This window comes from Salvelinus alpinus, chromosome 1 (genome assembly GCF_045679555.1).
Source record: "Salvelinus alpinus chromosome 1, SLU_Salpinus.1, whole genome shotgun sequence".
In the NCBI taxonomy this organism is placed as follows: domain Eukaryota; kingdom Metazoa; phylum Chordata; class Actinopteri; order Salmoniformes; family Salmonidae; genus Salvelinus; species Salvelinus alpinus.
The window spans coordinates 97,637,712-97,656,418 of NC_092086.1; the positions used below are offsets into that span (position 1 = coordinate 97,637,712).

General features: G+C 44.1%; 1 pseudogene; it reads left to right on the top strand.

Annotated features, from left to right (window-relative positions):
- The first annotated feature begins 11,913 nt into the window (after positions 1-11,913).
- Positions 11,914-14,378, top strand: LOC139535682 (protocadherin gamma-A11-like; annotated as a pseudogene).
- Positions 14,379-18,707: the final 4,329 nt, after the last annotated feature.

Sequence of the window (18,707 nt, forward strand, 5' to 3'; positions counted from 1 at the left end):
TCGAGGCAAGCAACACTGAAGCATGCACGAGAGAACCAGCTGTTCTGAATGACTGTGTGATAACGCTCTCGGTAGCCGATGTGAACAAAACATTTTAACAAGTCAACATTCACAAAGCCGCTGGGCCAGACGGATTACCAGGACATGTACTCAAAGCATGCGCGGACCAACTGTCAAGTGTCTTTACTGACATTTTCAACCTCTCCCTGACCGAGTCTGTAATACCTACATGTTTCAAGCAGACCACCATAGTCCCTGTGCCCAAGGAAGCGAAGGTAACCTGCCTAAATAATTACCGCCCCGTGGCACTCACGTCAGTAGCCATTAAGTGCTTTGAAAGGCTGGTCATGGCTCACATCAACAACATCCTCCCGGACACCCTAGACCCACTCCAATTTGCATACTACCCCAACAGATCCACAGATGACCCAATCTCAATCGCACTCCACACTGCCCTTTCTCACCTGGACAAAAGGAACACCTATGTGAGAATGCTGTTCATTGACTACAGCTCAGCGTTCAACACCATAGTGCCCATGAAGCTCATCACTAAGCTAAGGACTCTGGGACTAAACACCTCCCTCTGCAACTGGATCCTGGACTTCCTGACGGGCCGCCCCAAGGTGGTAAGAGTAGGCAACAACATGTCTGCCACGCTGATCCTCAACACTGGGGCCCCTCAGGTGTGTGTACTTAGTCCCCTCCTGTATTCCCTGTTCACCCACGACTGTGTGGACAAACATGACTCCAACACCATCATTAAGTTTGCTGTTGACACAACAGTGGTAGGCCTGATCACCAACAACGATGGGACGGCCTATAGGGAGGAGGTCAGAGAACTGGCAGTGTGGTGCCAGGACAACAACCTCTCCCTTAATGTGAACAAAACAAAGGAGCTGATCGTGGAATACAGGAGAAGGCGGGCCGAACAGGCCCCCATTAACATCGAAGGGGCTGTAGTGGAGCGGGTCGAGAGTTTCAAGTTCCTTGGTGTCCACATCATCAACGAACTATCATGGTCCAAACATACCAAGACAGTTGTAAAGAGGGCACAACAAAACCTTTTCCCCCTCAATAGACTGAAAAGATTTGGCATGGGTCCCCAAATCCTCAAAAGGTTCTACAGCTGCACCAACGAGAGCATCCTGACCGGTGCCATCACCGCCTGGTATGGCAACTGCTCAGCATCTGACCATAAGGCACTTCAGAGGGTAGTGCGAACTGCCCAGTACATCACTGGGGCCAAGCTTCCTGCCATCCAGGACCTATAAAATAGGCAGTGTCAGAGGAAAATCCATAAAATTGTCAGAGACTCTAGTCACCCAAGTTATAGACTGTTTTCTCTGCTACCGCACGGCAAGCAGTACCAGAGCACAAAGTCTAGGACCAAAAGGCTCCTCAACAGCTTCTACCCCCAAGCCATAAGACTGTTGAACAATTAATAAAATCGCCACCGGACAATTTACATTGACCCCCCACCCCCCCTAATTTTGTACACTGCTGCTACACACTGTTTATTATCTATGCATAGTCACTTCACCCCCACCTACATGTACAAATTACCTCAACTAACCTGTACCCCCGCACACTGACTCGGTACCGGTGCCCCCTGTATATAGCCTCGTTATTGTTATTCTTATTGTGTTACTTTTTATTATGACTTTTTATTTTAGTCTACTTGGTAAATATTTTCTTAACTCTTCTTGAACTGCACTGTTGTTTAAGTGCTTGTAAGTCAGCATGTCACGGTAAAGTGTTCACTTGTATTCGGCCATGTGACAAATAAAGTTTGATTTGATTTGAATTGATTTGACTCGAACACCACATATGTAATATAAATGTGTAGGGAGTGCACTCAATGAAACTGTGTTCTTTTACATGTTCTTTATAGAAAACGAGCCAAGGCCATTGAGTCTCAGGTTGAAAAATAATTGATTGTATCATTTTTCTTTTAGTAAACATTGAAAATTGGTCCCACAGACCCAAACAAGGGTTAATTAATTTCCATGTCTAGCTCATTTAATGAATTTAGGCAAATGGATAAACTATGTCTCGGCTTACTCTTCTCTGATTAAATAGACCCATAAACCATCATAGCACACATGATTTAAATGGTCCTTGTGTGTGCGTGTTGTGGAAGTATGGCAGAAGTATTCCTGATTAGTCCAGAGGAGTGATTCAGTTTATTCAGAAGGCCTTGTGCTGCCATTCCCAGCGCTCCGCTGATGGCACTCTGAAGCAGTTACGTTCTGCTCTGTTGCCACCCTCTGCTCTGTAGACCTGTACTGCAGTCTGACTGAAGCTGGCAAGACTTCAAGGGCCCACATACTCAGAGAGAGGATTCACACCCTCCCCTACACGTCCTTTGCGTGATACAGGGGATGGTTTCCATGGATACGGAGGAATGACATGGCACCGGGGCACCGGGGTTGTCTCCTTTGATTCTGAATATCGACATTGAGAATGAGTAACTGTTAGAATGTGATTGACAGAAAGAGACATGGCATACAGACAGATACAATGTATAGGAGGACGATCTGTCTTGTAGTGTCATCAGGGTATCAATGTCATCTCTTATTTGTTCAAAGATATGTTACCATTTTCATCCCAATGGTAACGGTAATCTAGTCAACAAAAACACAGTAAAAAGAAGAGCACAATAGACTGGCAGTAGAAGGTCAGAATGGTAAGAAGAGGACATTTCATTATAAGGGGGCTTGATTGAAGGAAACAGGCTGACTGTTGGCCTGGGTTAAAGGTTTACCAGGGCCTGAATGAGCTGAAGCAGTGAAGATATTTTTTCCTCTTCCCCCTGGGCTTGTCTGGCTGAGTACCCAGCCATGCCATCTGGGAGTCTGGGAGTAAAATCATTCACAAGCTGCTGCACTCATACAGGCTGCTTCCCTCACAGAGGCTAAACTGGGGCAATCACTCACAGGGGTAGCACCAAGCATAGATCCCACATGTGGGGAATGCAATACATATACAGTATCTACAACATCAGTATGTTGTGCAGTGTTTTAGGTTTAAAACCTGTCTAGAACACACGTTCCGCTAGCGGAACCCCCCCCACATTCCACTGAAAAGGCAGCGCGGGAAATTCAAAAATATTTTTTAGAAATATTTAACTTTCACACATTAACAAGTCTAATACAGCAAATGAAAGATAAACATCTTGTGAATCCAGCCAACATGTCCGATTTTTTTAATGTTTTACAGCGAAAACACCACATATATTTATGTTAGCTCACCACCAAATACAAAAAAGCACAGACATTTCTTTCACAGCACAGGTAGCTTTCACAAAAACCCCAAATAGAGATAGAATTAATCACTAACCTTTGAAATTCTTCATCAGATGAGTCATATAACATCATATTACACAATACATTTATGTTTTGTTCGATAATGTGCATATATATATATAAAAAAATCTCAGTTTACATTGCCGCGTTACGTGCAGTAATGTTTTGATTCCAAAACATCTGGTGATTTTGCAGAAATACTTATAATAAACATTGATAAAAATGCAAGTGTTATTCACATAATTAAAGATAAACTTATCCTCTATGCAACCGCTGTGTCAGATTTCAAAATAAACTTTACGGAAAAAGATTAATCTGAGAACGGCGTTTAGAGCACAATCCAGCCAAAGAAATAGTCGCCATTTTGGTGTCAACAAAAGCTACAAAAACACTATAAATATGCACTTACCTTCAAATAACTTCATCAGAAGGCACTCCCAGGATTCCCAGATCGACAATAAATGACTGAAAAGTTCCATAAAGCCCATCATTTAGCCACTTGTTGTTAGCATGTTCAGCCCAGGAATCCATTTTCATGACGCACGAACAATCCCTCCAGACAAAAACTCAAAAAGTTCCGTTACAGGTCGTAGAAACAGGTCAAATGATGTTTGCAATCCATATTTAGTATGTGTTTTACATTAATCATCAATAAGGATCCAACCGGAGAATTTCATTGTCTGAAGAAAGAGCATTGGAACGAGAGCCCTCTCTCTCCCTCGCGCGCAAAACCAGACTGAGATTTCTGACGACCACTCACTAAAACAGCTCCTATGAGCCCCTCCTTTATAGTAGAATCATAAGACTAAAATCTAAAGACGGTGACATCTAGTGGAAGCCCTAGGCAGTGTTTGTTTAGTCATATCTAGAAGGGGTGTCATTTGACACTGTTTTGAAAATCGAGTTCTCATTTCCTGTTTTGACCTCTTCTCAGCTTTTTGTCTGCCAAATGAGTTCTGTTATACTTACAGAAATAATTCAAACAGTTTTAGAAACTTCAGAGTGTTTCCTATACAATAGGAATAATAATATGCATGTATTACCTTCTGGGACAGAGTAGGAGGAAATTTCGTTTGGGCACACAATTTGTTCAAAGTGGAAACACCGCCCCCTATCCCGATGAAGTTTAAGCCACTTTACTGTTAGAGTTTGGTCTACTTTGAGCAAACATCGCTAAACTTACAAATGCAGACTTCAGTTAGGAGCAAGGCGATGCTCAGGCAGGACATCAATATGGTCCAATTCACGCACCTATCAATATAACGCCTTGTCATTCCTCCTGCATCTGATCTGGTGGACTCACTAAACATAAATGCTGTGTTTGTAAATGATGTCTGAGTGTTGTAGTGTGCCCCTGGCTGTCCGTAAATTTTTAAAACAAGACATTCATGCCATCTTCTTTGCTTAATATAAGGAATTTGATAGCATTTACTTTTACATTTGACTTGAATTCAAGTATGACAGTTGAGTACATTCTCCTCCCATGGAACTTAAGTACATTTAAAGCCAGATACTTTTAGACTTTTACTCAAGTAGTATTTTACTGGGTGACTTTCTCTTTTACTTGAGTCATTTCTATTAAAGTGTCTTTACTTTTACTCAAGTATGACAATCAAGTACTTTATCCACCACTCCTGATATGACCTCTCTCAACCCCACAGACTCAAATTCTATACATTTATAATGCACCACCATACATCAGCAGCTGTTTGTCCTTCAATAAACACTCCCAAGATACCTAAAGTGTCCTTAAGGGAGGAGGGCATCATTAAAAACAGATCACTCTAGAGATCATCCTTTAAAACAGGCCACCAGATATCTTGGGTGTGTTGTTTAAGACTGTCTGTAGGAAGGAAGAAAGGAAGGAAGGAAGGACGGCCTCCAGTCCGGAGCCTCCAGCGACGGTCTCCAGTCCGGAGCCTCCAGCGACGGTCCCCAGTCCGGAGCCCACAACGAGGGTCCCCAGTCCGTAGCCCGCAACGAGGGTCCCCAGTCCGGGGCCCGCAACGAGGGTGTCCAGTCCGGGGCCCGCAACGAGGGTGCCCAGTCCGGGGCCCGCAACGAGGGTGCCCAGTCCGGGGCCCACAACGAGGGTCAGCAGTCCGGGGCCCACAGCGAGGGTGCCCAGTCCGGGGCCCGCAGCGAGGGTGCCCAGTCCAGGGCCCGCAGCGAGGGTCCCCAGTCCGGGGTCGGCGACGAGGGTCCCCGCACCAGAGGTGCCACCAAAGTGGGGTGAGCCAGTGGTGGAGCGGGGTCTGCGTCCCGCACCTGAGCCGCCACCGCGGATAGATGCCCACCCAGACCCTCCCCTATATGTTCAGGTTTTGCGTCCGGGGTCCGCACCTTTGAGGGGCGGGGGGGGGGGGTACTGTTACGCCCTGACCTTAGAGAGCCTTTTTATGTCTCTATTTGGTTTGGTCAGGGTGTGATTTGGGGTGGGCATTCTATGTTTTTGTTTTCTATGATTTTGTATTTCTATGTTTTGGCCGGGTATGGTTCTCAATCAGGGACAGCTGTCTATCGTTGTCTCTGATTGGAATCATACTTAGGTAGCCCTTTTCCCTCCTTTCAGTGTGGGAAGTTGTCTTTGTTTGTGGCACTATAGCCTTAAGCTTCACGGTCGTATTTGTATTGTTTATTGTTTTTGTCGGCGTCATCATAATAAAAAGGAATATGTACGCTCACCACGCTGCGCTTTGGTCCAGTTCTTTCAACGGCCGTGACAGATGTCAATTTGCATATACTCCAGAATGTTATGAAGAGTGATCAGATGAATATCAATTAATTGCAAAGTCCCTCTTTGCCATGCAAATGAATTGAATCCCCAAAAAACATTTCCACTGCATTTCAGCCCTGCCACAAAAGGACCAGCTGACATCATGTCAGTGATTCTCTCGTTAACACAGGTGTGAGTGTTGACGAGGACAAGGCTGGAGATCACTCTGTCATGCTGATTGAGTTTGAATAACAGACTGGAAGCTTCAAAAGGAGGGTGCTTGGAATCATTGTTCTTCCTCTGTCATCCATGGTTACCTGCAAGGAAACATGTGCCGTCATCATTGCTTTGCACAAAATGGGCTTCACAGGCAAGGATATTGCTGCCAGTAAGATTGCACCTAAATCAACCATTTTTCAGATCATCAAGAACTTCAAGGAGAGCGGTTCAATTGTTGTGAAGAAGGCTTCAGGGCGTCCAAGAAAATCCAGCAAGCGCAAGGACCGTCTCCTAAAGTTGATTCAGCTGCGGGATCGGGGCACCACCAGTACAGAGCTTGCTCAGGAATGGCAGCAGGCAGGTGTGAGTGCATCTGCACGCACAGTGAGGCGAAGACTTTTGGAGGATGGCCTGGTGTCAAGAAGGGCAGCAAAGAAGCCACTTCTCTACAGGAAAAACATCAGGGACAGACTGATATTCTGCAAAAGGTACAGGGATTGGACTGCTGAGGACTGGGGTAAAGTCATCTTCTATGATGAATCCCCTTTCCGATTGTTTGGGGCATCCGGAAAGAATCTTGGCCGGAGAAGACAAGGTGACCGCTACGATCAGTCCTGTGTCATGCCAACAGTAAAGCATCCTGAGACCATTCATGTGTGGGGTTGCTTCTCAGCCAAGGGAGTGGGCTCACTCACAATTTTGCCTAAGAACACAGCCACGAATAAAGAATGGTACCAACACATCCTCAGAGAGTAACTTCTCCCAACCATCCAGAAACAGTTTGGTGACGAACAATGCCTTTTCCAGCATGATGGAGCACCTTGCCATAAGGCAAATGTGATAACTAAGTGGCTCGGGGAACTGGCCATGGACCCAAAATATCGATGTTTTGGGTCCATTGATATTTTGGGTCCATGGCCAGGAAACTCCCCAAACCTTAATCCCATTGAGAACTTGTGCTTTTTAAAAATTGTTTTATTTATTTATTTTGTTCACCTTTGTTTAACCAGTTAAACTAGTTGAGAACATGTTCTCATTTACAACTGCGACCTGGCCAAGATAAAGCAAAGCAGTGCGACAAAAACAACAACACAGAGTTACACATGGAATAAACAAGTGTACAGTCAATAACACAATAGAAAAAAATAAAGTCTATATACAGTGTGTGCAAATGGCATGAGGAGGTAAGGCAATAAATAGGACATAGTAGCAAAGTAATTACAATTTAGCAGATTAACACTGGAGTGATAGATGAGCAGATGGTGATGAGCAGATGATGGTATGTAGGTAGTGATACTGGTGTGCAAAAGAGCAGCAAAATAAAAAAAACTAAATGGGGATGTAGGTAGATTGGGTGGTTTATTGACAGATGGACTATGTACAGCTGCAGCGATCGGTTAGCTGCTCAGGTAGCTGATGTTTAAAGTTAGTGAGGGAAATGTAAGTCTCCAGCTTCAGCGATTTTTGCAATTTGATCCAGTCACTGGCAGCAGAGAACTGGAAGGAAAGGCGGCCAAAGTAGGTGTTGGCTTTGGGGATGACCAATGAGATATACCTGCTGGAGCGTGTGCTATGGGTGGGTATTGATATCGTGACCAGTGAGCTGAGATAAGGCGGAGCTTTACCTAGCATAGACTTATTGATGACCTGGAGCCAATGTGTCTGGCGACGAATATGTAGTGAGGGCCAGCCGACTAGAGCATACAGGTCGCAGTGGTGGGTGGTAAAATGGGCTTTGGTAACAAAACGGATGGCACTGTGATAGACTACATCCAATTTGCTGAGTAGAGTATTGGAAGCTATTTTAGAGATGACATTGCCGAAGTCGAGGACCAATAGGATATTCAATTTTACTAGGGTAAGTTTGGCTGTGTGAGTGAAGGAGGCTTTGTTGGGATATAGAAAGCCGATTCTAGATTTGATTTTGGATTGGAGATGTTTGATATGAGTCTGGAAGGAGAGTTTACAGTCTAGCCAGACACCTAGGTATTTGTAGTTGTCCACGTATTCTATGTCAGAACCGTCCAGAGTAGTGATGCTAGTCAGGCGGGCGGGTACGGGCAGCGAACGGTTGAAAAGCATGCATTTGGTTTTACTAGCGTTTAAGAGCAGTTGGAGGCCACGGAAGGAGTGTTGTATGGCATTGAAGCTCATTGGAGGTTAGTTAACACAGTGTCCAAAGAAGGGTCATATGTATACAGAATGGTGTCGTCTGCATAGAGGTGGATCAGGGAATCACCCGCAGCAAGAGCGACATCGTTGATATATACAGAGAAAAGAGTAGGCCCGAGAATTGAACCCTGTGGTAGAGACTGCCAGAGGTCTGGACAACAGGCCCTCCGATTTGACACACTGAACTCTGTCTGCGAAGTAGTTGGTGAACCAGGCGAGGCAGTCATTTGAGAAACCAAAGCTATTGGGTCTGCCGATAAGAATACGGTGATTGACAGAGTAGAAAGCCTTGGCCAGGTCGATGAAGACGGCTGCACAGTACTGTCTTTTATCGATGGCGGTTATGATATCGTTTAGTACCTTGAGCGTGGCTGAGGTGCACCCATGACCAGCTCGGAAACTGGATTGCACAGCGGAGAAGGTACGGTGGGATTCGAAATGGTCAGTGATCTGTTTATTAACTTGACTTTCGAAGACTTTAGAAAGGCAGGGCAGGATGGATATAGGTCTATAACAGTTTGGGACTAGAGTGTCACCCCCTTTGAAGAGGGGGATGATCGCGGCAGCTTTCCAATCTTTAGAGATCTCGGATGATATGAGAGGTTGAACAGACTGGTAATAGGGGTTGCACCAATGGCGGCGGATAATTTTAGAAAGAGAGGGTCCAGATTGTCTAGCCCAGCTGATTTGTACGGGTCCAGGTTTTGCAGCTCTTCCAGAATATCTGCCATCTGGATTTGATTGAAGGAGAAGCTGGGGAGGCTCAGGCAAGTAGCTGCGGGGGGTGCGGAGCTGTTGGCCGGGGTGGGGGAAGCCAGGAAGAAAGCATGGCCAGCTGTAGAGAAATGCTTAATGAAATTTTCGATTATCATGGATTTATTGGTGGTGACCGTGTTATCTAGCCTCAGTGCAGTGAGGTGCTCTTGTTCTCCATGGACTTTACAGTGTCCCAAAACGTTTTGGAGTTAGAGCTACAGGATGCAAATTTCTGTTTGAAAAAGCTAGCTTTTGCTTTCCTGACTGACTGTGTGTATTGGTTCCTGACTTCCCTGAACAGTTGCATATCGCGGGGACTATTCGATGCTATTGTAGTCCGAACCAGGATGTTTTTGTGCTGGTCAAGGGCAGTCAGGTCTGGAGTGAACCAAGGGTTATATCTGTTCTTAGTTCTACATTTTTTGAAAGGGGCATGCTTATTTAAGACGGTGAGGAAATTACTTTTAAAGAACGACCAGGCATCGTCGACTGACGGGATGAGGTCAATATCCTTCCAGGATACCCGGGCCAGGTCGATTAGAAAGGCCTGCTCGCAGAAGTGTTTTAGGGAGCGTTTGACAGTGATGAGAGGTGGTTGTTTGACCGCGGACCCATAGCGGATGCAGGCAATGAGGTAGTGATCACTGAGATTCTGATTGAAAACAGCAGAGGTGTATTTGGAGGGCAAGTTGGTCAGGATAATATCTATGAGGGTGCCCATGTTTACGGATTTAGGGTTGTGCCTGGTGGTTTCCTTGATAATTTGTGTGAGATTGAGGGCAGCTATCTTAGATTGTAGGACTGCTGGGGTGTTAAGCATATCCCAGTTTAGGTCACCTAACAGAACAAACTCTGAAGATAGATGGGGGGCAATCAATTTACATATGGTGTCCAGGGCACAGCTGGGAGCTGAGGGGGGTCTATAACAGGTGGCAACAGTGAGAGATTTATTTCTGGAGAGATTAATTTTAAAAATTAGAAACTCGAACTGTTTGGGCATAGACCTGGAAAGTATGGCAGAACTTTGCAAGCTATCTCTGCAGTAGATTGCAACTCCTCCCCCTTTGGCAGTTCTATCTTGATGGAAAATGTTGTTGTTGGGTATGGAAATCTCAGAATTTTTGGTGGCCTTCCTAAGCCAGGATTCAGACACGGCAAGGACATCAGGGTTGGCGGAGTGTGCTTAAGCAGTGAGTAAAACAAACTTAGGGAGGAGGCTTCTGATGTTAACATGCATGAAACCAAGGCATTTTCGACAACAGAAGTCAACAAATGAGAGTGCCTGTGGACACGCAGGGCCTGGGTTAGCCTCCACATCACCTGAGGAACAGAGGAGGAGTAGGATGAGGGTACGGCTAAAGGCTAGCAAAACTGGTCATCTAGTGCGTTGGGGACAGAGAATAAAAGGATCAGATTTCTGGGCGTGGTAGAATACATTCAGGGCATAATGTGCAGACAGGGGTATGGTGGGGTGCGGGTACAGTGGAGGTAAGCCCAGGCACTGAGTGATGATAAGAGAGGTTGCATCTCTGGACACGCTGGTTATACTGGGTGAGGGGTAGTCGTTGCTACGCTAGCCCGCGGGAGACAAAGCGTTTAAAGTTAGCAGGCCGGGGTAAGTAGAAGCGTCTGCTCCGACGTCCGGCAAAGGCCGGATGAAGGCACAGCGGATGGAGTTACGTCTGCGGACCAGTCGTGGTGGTACGGTGGGGCGCCGTGTCGACAAAGGGACCGGGCCAGATGGCGAAAGAGGTATTGTAGTTGTGGTAATTTCGTTTGCTAGCCGGGAGATGCGCCTGGCTCAGGGCTAGCTTCGGGGCTGGGTGACTCAGTGGCAGCTAGCTAGCTGTGATGATCAGGAGTAATGGTCCAGGGTTTAAGGCAGGAATCCGGCGTTGTAGTGGGGAAAACAGTCCGAGGCTGGCAAGTATTATCCAGGCTAAAAACGGGTGTTGCCAGAGCAGAGGGTAAAGGCCGCTAGCAGTGGCTAACAATGACTAAATAGCTAGTAGCTAATTAGCTGGCTAGCTTCTGATGAAAGTTTTGGCTATAAGATCTAAAACAAATAGCGGATCCGTGTCACATTGAGTGAGGCGGGTTTCCAGAGGTATATTTAATTTAAAAATAGAAAAAGAGATTGATTTTTTTTTTATATATACAAAAAAGATGAAAAATACAAAAAGTAAACGAGAGGACGACAAACCACGTCTGCACTGCTACGCCATCTTGGAAACATGTGACATGTGGTCAATCCTCAAGATGCGGATGGACAAACAAAAACCCACAAATTCTGACAAACTCCAAGCATTGATTATGCAAGAATGGGCTGCCATCAGTCAGGATGTGGCCCAGAAGTTAATTGAGAGCATGCCAGGGCGGATTGCAGAGGTCTTGAAAAAGAAGGGTCAACACTGCAAATATTGACTCTGCATCAACTTCATGTAATTGTCAATAAAAGCCTTAGACACTTCTGAAATGTTTGTAATTATACTTCAGTATTCCATAGTAACATCTGACAAAATATGTAAAGACACTGAAGCAGAAAACTTTGTGGAAATTAATATTTGTGTCATTCTCAAAACATCTGGCCACGACTGTACACAGTAATAGCTCCTGTATTCTTTTATTTAGCCTCATGGCGTCGCTCCTCACCAACTCTATGCTATTTGGCCTTTAAACACTCCCATTTCGTTTTTAGCCATATGAGCAGGATTTATCCACTCGGCCATTGCGTGCATTGCGGAGCTTAATGTGCTGTACTGGTGTTTGTAAGATTCCTCGTCGATATTGTGCTTGTTGACATATTTTTTTTATTTTTGTGACATTGCCATTGGCCTAAGTGAATATGCCGATATTTACTACACCGTGCGGATCTAAATGGCGTATGCAGTGTACTGTGATTTTTCTCACCATCAATCAGGCCTCTGTTGCGGACATTAGATATTCTGTTCCTGAGGAGACAAAGACAAAACATGTAATCGGGAGCTTGAGTAGTGACCTTCGTTTGGATGTTAGGCGACTGAGGGTTCGGAAAGCCCGAGTTGATTACCAGGGAGAGAAACTGTACTGTGGAATAGACTTGGACTCCGGAGATCTCATTGTTCTCTATATAATAGACAGGGAGATGCTTTGTGGAACCACCTCACCCTGTCTCTTGCATTTTGAGTTCATCTTGGAGAACACTTTGGAACTGCATAATATCGTGGTGGAAATACAGGACAATAATGACCCTCCCATTTTCCCAAAGGTTTTAATCAAATTATGTTAATATAATGAGTACTTTGTGTTGGAATCAAAAGGCTGTAAAGAAAGGTATGTGGAACTTGTTTTGAAAAATAACCTCGACCGAGAGAAAGAAGGGGAGCATTCTCTAACACTGACGGCAATGGATGGGGGTAATCCTCTGCGGTCAGGGAGTGCAGTCATTCAGGTTGTCGTCATAGATGTTGATGATAACGCCCCTCTTTTCACACAAACTCTTTATACAGTTAACGTGATAAAAAATTAATATCCAGGCACCTCTGTTGTCAAGGTAACTGCATCTGATAATGATGAGGGAGCAAATGGTCAAATAGCGTATTACGTTAATCATGTGTCTGAAAGTAGCAAGGGTTTATTCCACATTGACCAAAACAGTGGGGAGATTACAGTAGTAGGCGAGCTTGACCACGAAAAGGCCTGGTCTTATGAAGTGATTCAGGCGGAGGATGGCGGTGGTCAGACTGGACACTGCAAAGTCCTTGTAGAAATAACTGACATAAATGACAATGCACCCACAATAACTGTAAAATCCGTTACCAATCCGATTCCAGAGAACGATCCAGCAGGCACTGAAATCGCTGTTATTAATGTTAAGGACAAGGATCATTGAGAGAACAGCAGAGTGAAGGGCTTCATTGTGGAAAACCTACATTTTAAACTCCAATCCTCAATTAAAAACTACTGCACCTTAATAAGCAGAGCCCCCCTGGATCAGGAGCAAATATCTGAATATAATGTCACCATAATAGCAACCGATGGAGGAACGCCGTCCTTGTCTTCAAGTGTTATTTTGATTTTCCACATTTCTGATATAAATGACAACGTGTGTGACTGAAAATGACTGAAAATAACAAGCCTGTCTCCTCTATGTGTTCTGTTACAGCCATAGACCCAGACTGGAGACAGAACGGTACTGTGGTATTTTCTATATTACCCAATGAAGTCAATGGGGTTCCGGTTTCATCATTTGTATTCATAAATGGAGACACGGGGGTGATCCATGCAGTTAGAGCATTTTTTTAAGAGCAGTTGAGGAGCTTCAAAGTCCACGTTGTAGCCAGAGACAATGGTTCTCCTCCACTCAGCAATAACGTGGCTGTGAGTGTCTTCATAACAGATGAGAATGATAACTCTCCCCAGATGTTAAACCCCGATCAAGCAGGGAAATCCTTGATGACTGAGATGGTCCCCAAAACTGCTCTGGCTCACTCCACAGCAGAGAGATCGGGGCACAGTGGGACATTTCTGAATCTGACAATTTGAAGCAGAACCTTGTTATATCAGTGAATGATAACGGACTGACCTCTCTCTCTAAAACCTGTGATGTATATTTACTCATATTTTAGACAACTTGGCTGATGTTCCAGAACTGAGACATGGCTTCTGAGGATAGTTCCAAACTAACTTCCTATTTGATCATCGCACTGGTTTCTATCACCACTTTTTTCCTAACTTTCATTATTGTCATCCTGGCCATTAGGTTCTGCCATAGGAGAAAGCCTAGAATGTTGTTTGATGGAGCAGTCGCTATTCCCAGTGCGTATTTCCCTCCCAACTATGCACAGGTGGACGCATACATGACAGCGGGTTCACGTACCAGTGACTTCAAGTTTGTAAGATCTTACAATGACAGCACGCTGCCTGTTGATCTTACAATGAAGAGACCAGTTGAGCCTATTGGAGAAAGTACAATTACTCAGAACAGTGCAGAAGATTGTGATGAGGTACGATAACAGTGGCCTGATATAATTGACTGAGTTACCAAATTGAAATGTGCAGTTTGAATATCCACTGAAGGCTCATAAGCATTTAAAGCATGGTAGGCTTGTTTAGCCTAGACTTAATTCAATAAGTGTAGTAAACTGTTCCAGTGTGCTTACTTTCTGCCATTGGCTTTGTTCCTCACTCTTATGATAACTTTGTCCATTAAAATATTTTGATTCAGCGCCCATTTTTTTATGTTTTGAAACCATTTCTGGACATAGTGAACTTTGAAATGGGTAGCCACAGGCTCAAAATATTTGCTAAAAGTGTCTTTCTGTCTTTTTTCGTGTAGTGTCGACAGAAGGTTTAAGAGATCCTATGGCAGCCGTTCGCCTATTCGAGGTCGTTGGTCTTTCAGCACCACTATTATGGACAGCGCCCACATCTCTGCAGGCTTCCGGAATGGAATGACTAAAAGACAATTATGTTTGATTGGAAAATGAGTACGGACGCTCCGTATGGAGGGTGTGACGCAATTGCGTAGCCCCCAGAGGCATGCAGAGGACAATTTGAGCTCTGTACCGCGTAGCCGTGCAGAACCCAAATATCGTAACAATGCGGCGGGCTCCGAATAGCTCCGCATTGACATGATTGATTGACGGTAGGTGGGGGCGGGAGGTCCCGTATAAACACAAACTCACTTCCTTGACAACTTCCTTCACAACAGCCCTGCTCAACAGCTCTGCGCTGCTCCGTGAATCGCAAGAAGTATGAATGCCCTGACTTCTGCAGAGGCCATGTCACCATAAATGCTGCATGGCCAAGGCAGACGATAGATTTACCCTCCTGTTGTGTTCGTTTCATATTAATTATGTGTTCCCGGTCTAAAATGACCGCCACAGGCATCAAAAAAGCTTTAAATACCAGAGCTGCGAGAAAGTTCTATATATTATTGAAACAATGTTGCGATTGTTTGTGAGAATGCCAACAGGTGTGGTTCCCGTGGGGGAAAGATTCTATTGGGGAAAGGTTCCCGTGGGGTTTGCAGTGGAAGCCAAGAAGGGGAGTGAGGTGTGTGTGCTCAAACACAGATGCATGTGGGGTCTGGGAGAGGAAGTGTGTGCATCTGATGAATGGGCATGTGCCTGAACTCAATTTTCTACACTAATTGTAGTCTCACCCATTAATTTCTAATGACAAGTAATTTTTTGACAGGAAACGCCACAAGTTAAATAAAACACCCAAAATGTAGTGAAAATCATCAAAATATATTTTGTGTGTTCAGATGCTCAAAGTCATGGAACCTTATGACAATCAGATTAAATGAACTACATTTTTCAGAGAGAAAACTTGTAAATCGGTCCAATTCGATCGGAACACAGCAGGAAGGTTAAAGATATCGATAGTTTAACTTTTTCTGGTCTTACTTTTTTCTAAGGAAACTCATCATGGATTTTTACAACCATTTGAAAACATTATTTCATATGATTATTCGTTATTTTATATATCAATGGTGCTTCAGGAAAACGAATATAATTATTTGAAATCTAGCATACATAAATACATCCGTTTATACAATGGAGGATTTACCTGAGACTATACAGTGAATACGGATTTGATTTAGTATGATGTTTGTTTGTTTGTTTATACTCTGCTGCTGTTTTTGCAATTCTTTGTGATGTTTTCCAACTTCTTGCGAAGTCTTCTGTAGTTCAATATCGGACCTTATAATAGCAGACTCCGTATAGGCTACCTCTGACTTTGATTGTTTACTATAATATAGCCTAAAGCGTGTGAAGTGTAGACTATCGCTTATTTCATCAACTGTCAGACATAGAAAAATGGGTCTCTAAGCATTTTGAGCCTCAAATCCTCCCCCCTTTTTTTACAATCAGTAACGGCAGTGTTGATATAAATACTCAGTGTGTCGCTATACACCAGCCGTGAACAGATATATCTCTCCTCAGCCTCTCCTCCCACAACCGTAATATTCAAAGCAAGAAAACACCCTCTGCGTGACATAATAATTTCGGGGGATAATCTGGTTGTAGGCGCTGCGTCTCGTTTGTTCGTTTAGCCTACTGCTGTACAACCTATATTATTTTATTTAAATATGTTTTCATCAAGACCAATGATGATATGCAGGATTTCAGTAGGCTTACCTCGAAGATGGGACACAACCTTTTCTCTGACTCAATACTCTGTGTGACTCTCCTTTCTCTGTTAAAACTGAACACGAGCCACGGAGATATGAGCTATTCTATTCCGGAGGAGATGAAACGTGGATCTGTGGTCGGAAATATAGCAAAGTATTTCGGGTTGGATGCTAAGAGGCTGTCGGCGCGCGAGGCTCGTTTAGACATGGATGCAGCAGAACACGCGACTGTAATATCAATGCTAACTCGGGGGATTTGATTATCGCTGAAACAATAGATAGAGTTGTGCGGTCCAAGGGTTTCGTGTACTTTGAAATACGAGTTCGCACTTGAAAATCCTTTAGAGTTACACCGTATTACTGTTCAAATTCAGAATATAAATGACAATTCACCGGTATTTTCTAGTGACCACATATAATTAGAAATTAGACTTAGCGGATAAAGGGCAACGTTTTTTCCTAGATGAAGCCCATGATGAGGACATAGGATTAAACGCAGTTCAAAGCCATACGCCCGAGAGGAATGCACATTTTGTTTTGGCTGTTCGTACAAATACAGACGGTGGTAAATATGGCGAGTTGATGTTAGAGAAGGAATTGGATCGAGAACAACAGCAGAAGGGGACGTTGTTACTTACTGCGGTTGATGGTGGAACTCCACAGATATCTGGAACTGTAGTGATACACGTCACTGTGTTGGATGCAAACGACAATATTCCAGTATTTAGTCAAGACGCCTATAAAGTCAGTCTTCTGGAAAATTCTCCTTTGGGTACCATGGTAGCTACAGTTAGTGCAACGGATACTGACGAGGGACACAATGGGGAAGTGAGCTATGATTACAGTGGTACATCTGATAAAGCAGCGAAGCTGTTTTCTATTCAAAAGGATACTGGAGATATCAGAGTAATTGGACTAATAGATTTCGAATTGGAAACATATGATGAAATGCCTATCCAGGCGAAAGATGGATCTAGTTTAGTTTCCATGACAAAAGTAATTGTCGAAATCACAGATATAAATGACAATGCACCTGTGATATTCGTAGAATCTTTGAAAAATTCCATCCCTGAGAACGTGTTACCTGGCACAGAGGTGGCATCATTAATGCTTTACCGACTGAGCTACAGAGGACTCTGCTTTGGGTTTCCCATGATGGAAGAAAGGTAATGTCTACTTTATTTGATACACTAAGGACATGATCTTCATCATGTTTTTGACATTGGGAAATAGACAGATCCACTGCTCCATTCAACAGAATGTTCCTTTCAAACTAAAACCTTTAATTAAAAACTATGACTCTCTGGTAACAACCAGTGAACTAGACCGTGAGATAATATCAGATTATAATTTAACTATCACTGCCACTGACGAGGGGTCTCCACCCTTATCCTCCTCAAAGACTATTCATTTATCTGTGTCAGACGTGAATGACAACCCACCTGTGTTTGAAGAACAATCCTACAGCACCTATGTGACTGAAAATAACAAGCCTGGCTCCTCTATGTGTTCTGTTACTGCCAGAGACCCAGACTGGAGACAGAACGGTTCAGTGGTCTATTCTCTATTGCCCAGTGAGATCAACGGTGTTTCAGTTTACTCATTTTTATCCATCAACGGAGACACGGGGGTGATCCGTGCTGTGGGAGCATTTGATCATGAGCAGTTTAGGAGCTTCAAAGTCCATGTTATAACAGATGAGAATGATAACTCTCCCCAGATATTATACCCTGCTCCAGCAGGGAACTCCTTGATGACCGAGATGGTCCCCAAAGCTGCTCTGGTGTGTTCCCTGGTTTCCAAGGTGATAGCTGTGGATGCTGACTCTGGACAGAATGCTTGGCTTTCATATCAGATCGTGAAGTTAACTGATCCGGGACTTTTCACTATTGGTCTCCACAGTGGAGAGATCAGGGCACAGTGGGACATTTCTGAATCTGACAGTTTGAAGCAGAACCTTGTTATATCAGTGAATGATAACGGACTGACCTCTCTCTCTTCAACGCGTGATGTATATTTACTCATATTTTAGACAATTTGGCTGATGTTCCAGAACTGAAAGACATGGCTTATGAAGATAGTTTAACTTTCTATTTGATAATAGCACTGGTCTCTGTTTCCACCTTTTTCCTGACTTTCATTATTCTCATTCTGGCCGTGAGGTTCTGCCATAGGAGAAAGCCTAGATTGTTGTTTGATGGAGCAGTCGCTGTTCCCAGTGCGTATTTCCCTCCCAACTATGCAGAGGTGGACGGAGCAGGAACACTGCGTAGTAATAATTATGACGCATACCTGACAACGGGCTCACGCACCAGTGACTTCAAATTTGTCAGATCTTACAATGACAGTGCACTGCTGGCTGGTCTTGCACTAAAGAGGAGTCCAGGTGAAGCAATTGACATTGGACCAAAATATTTGA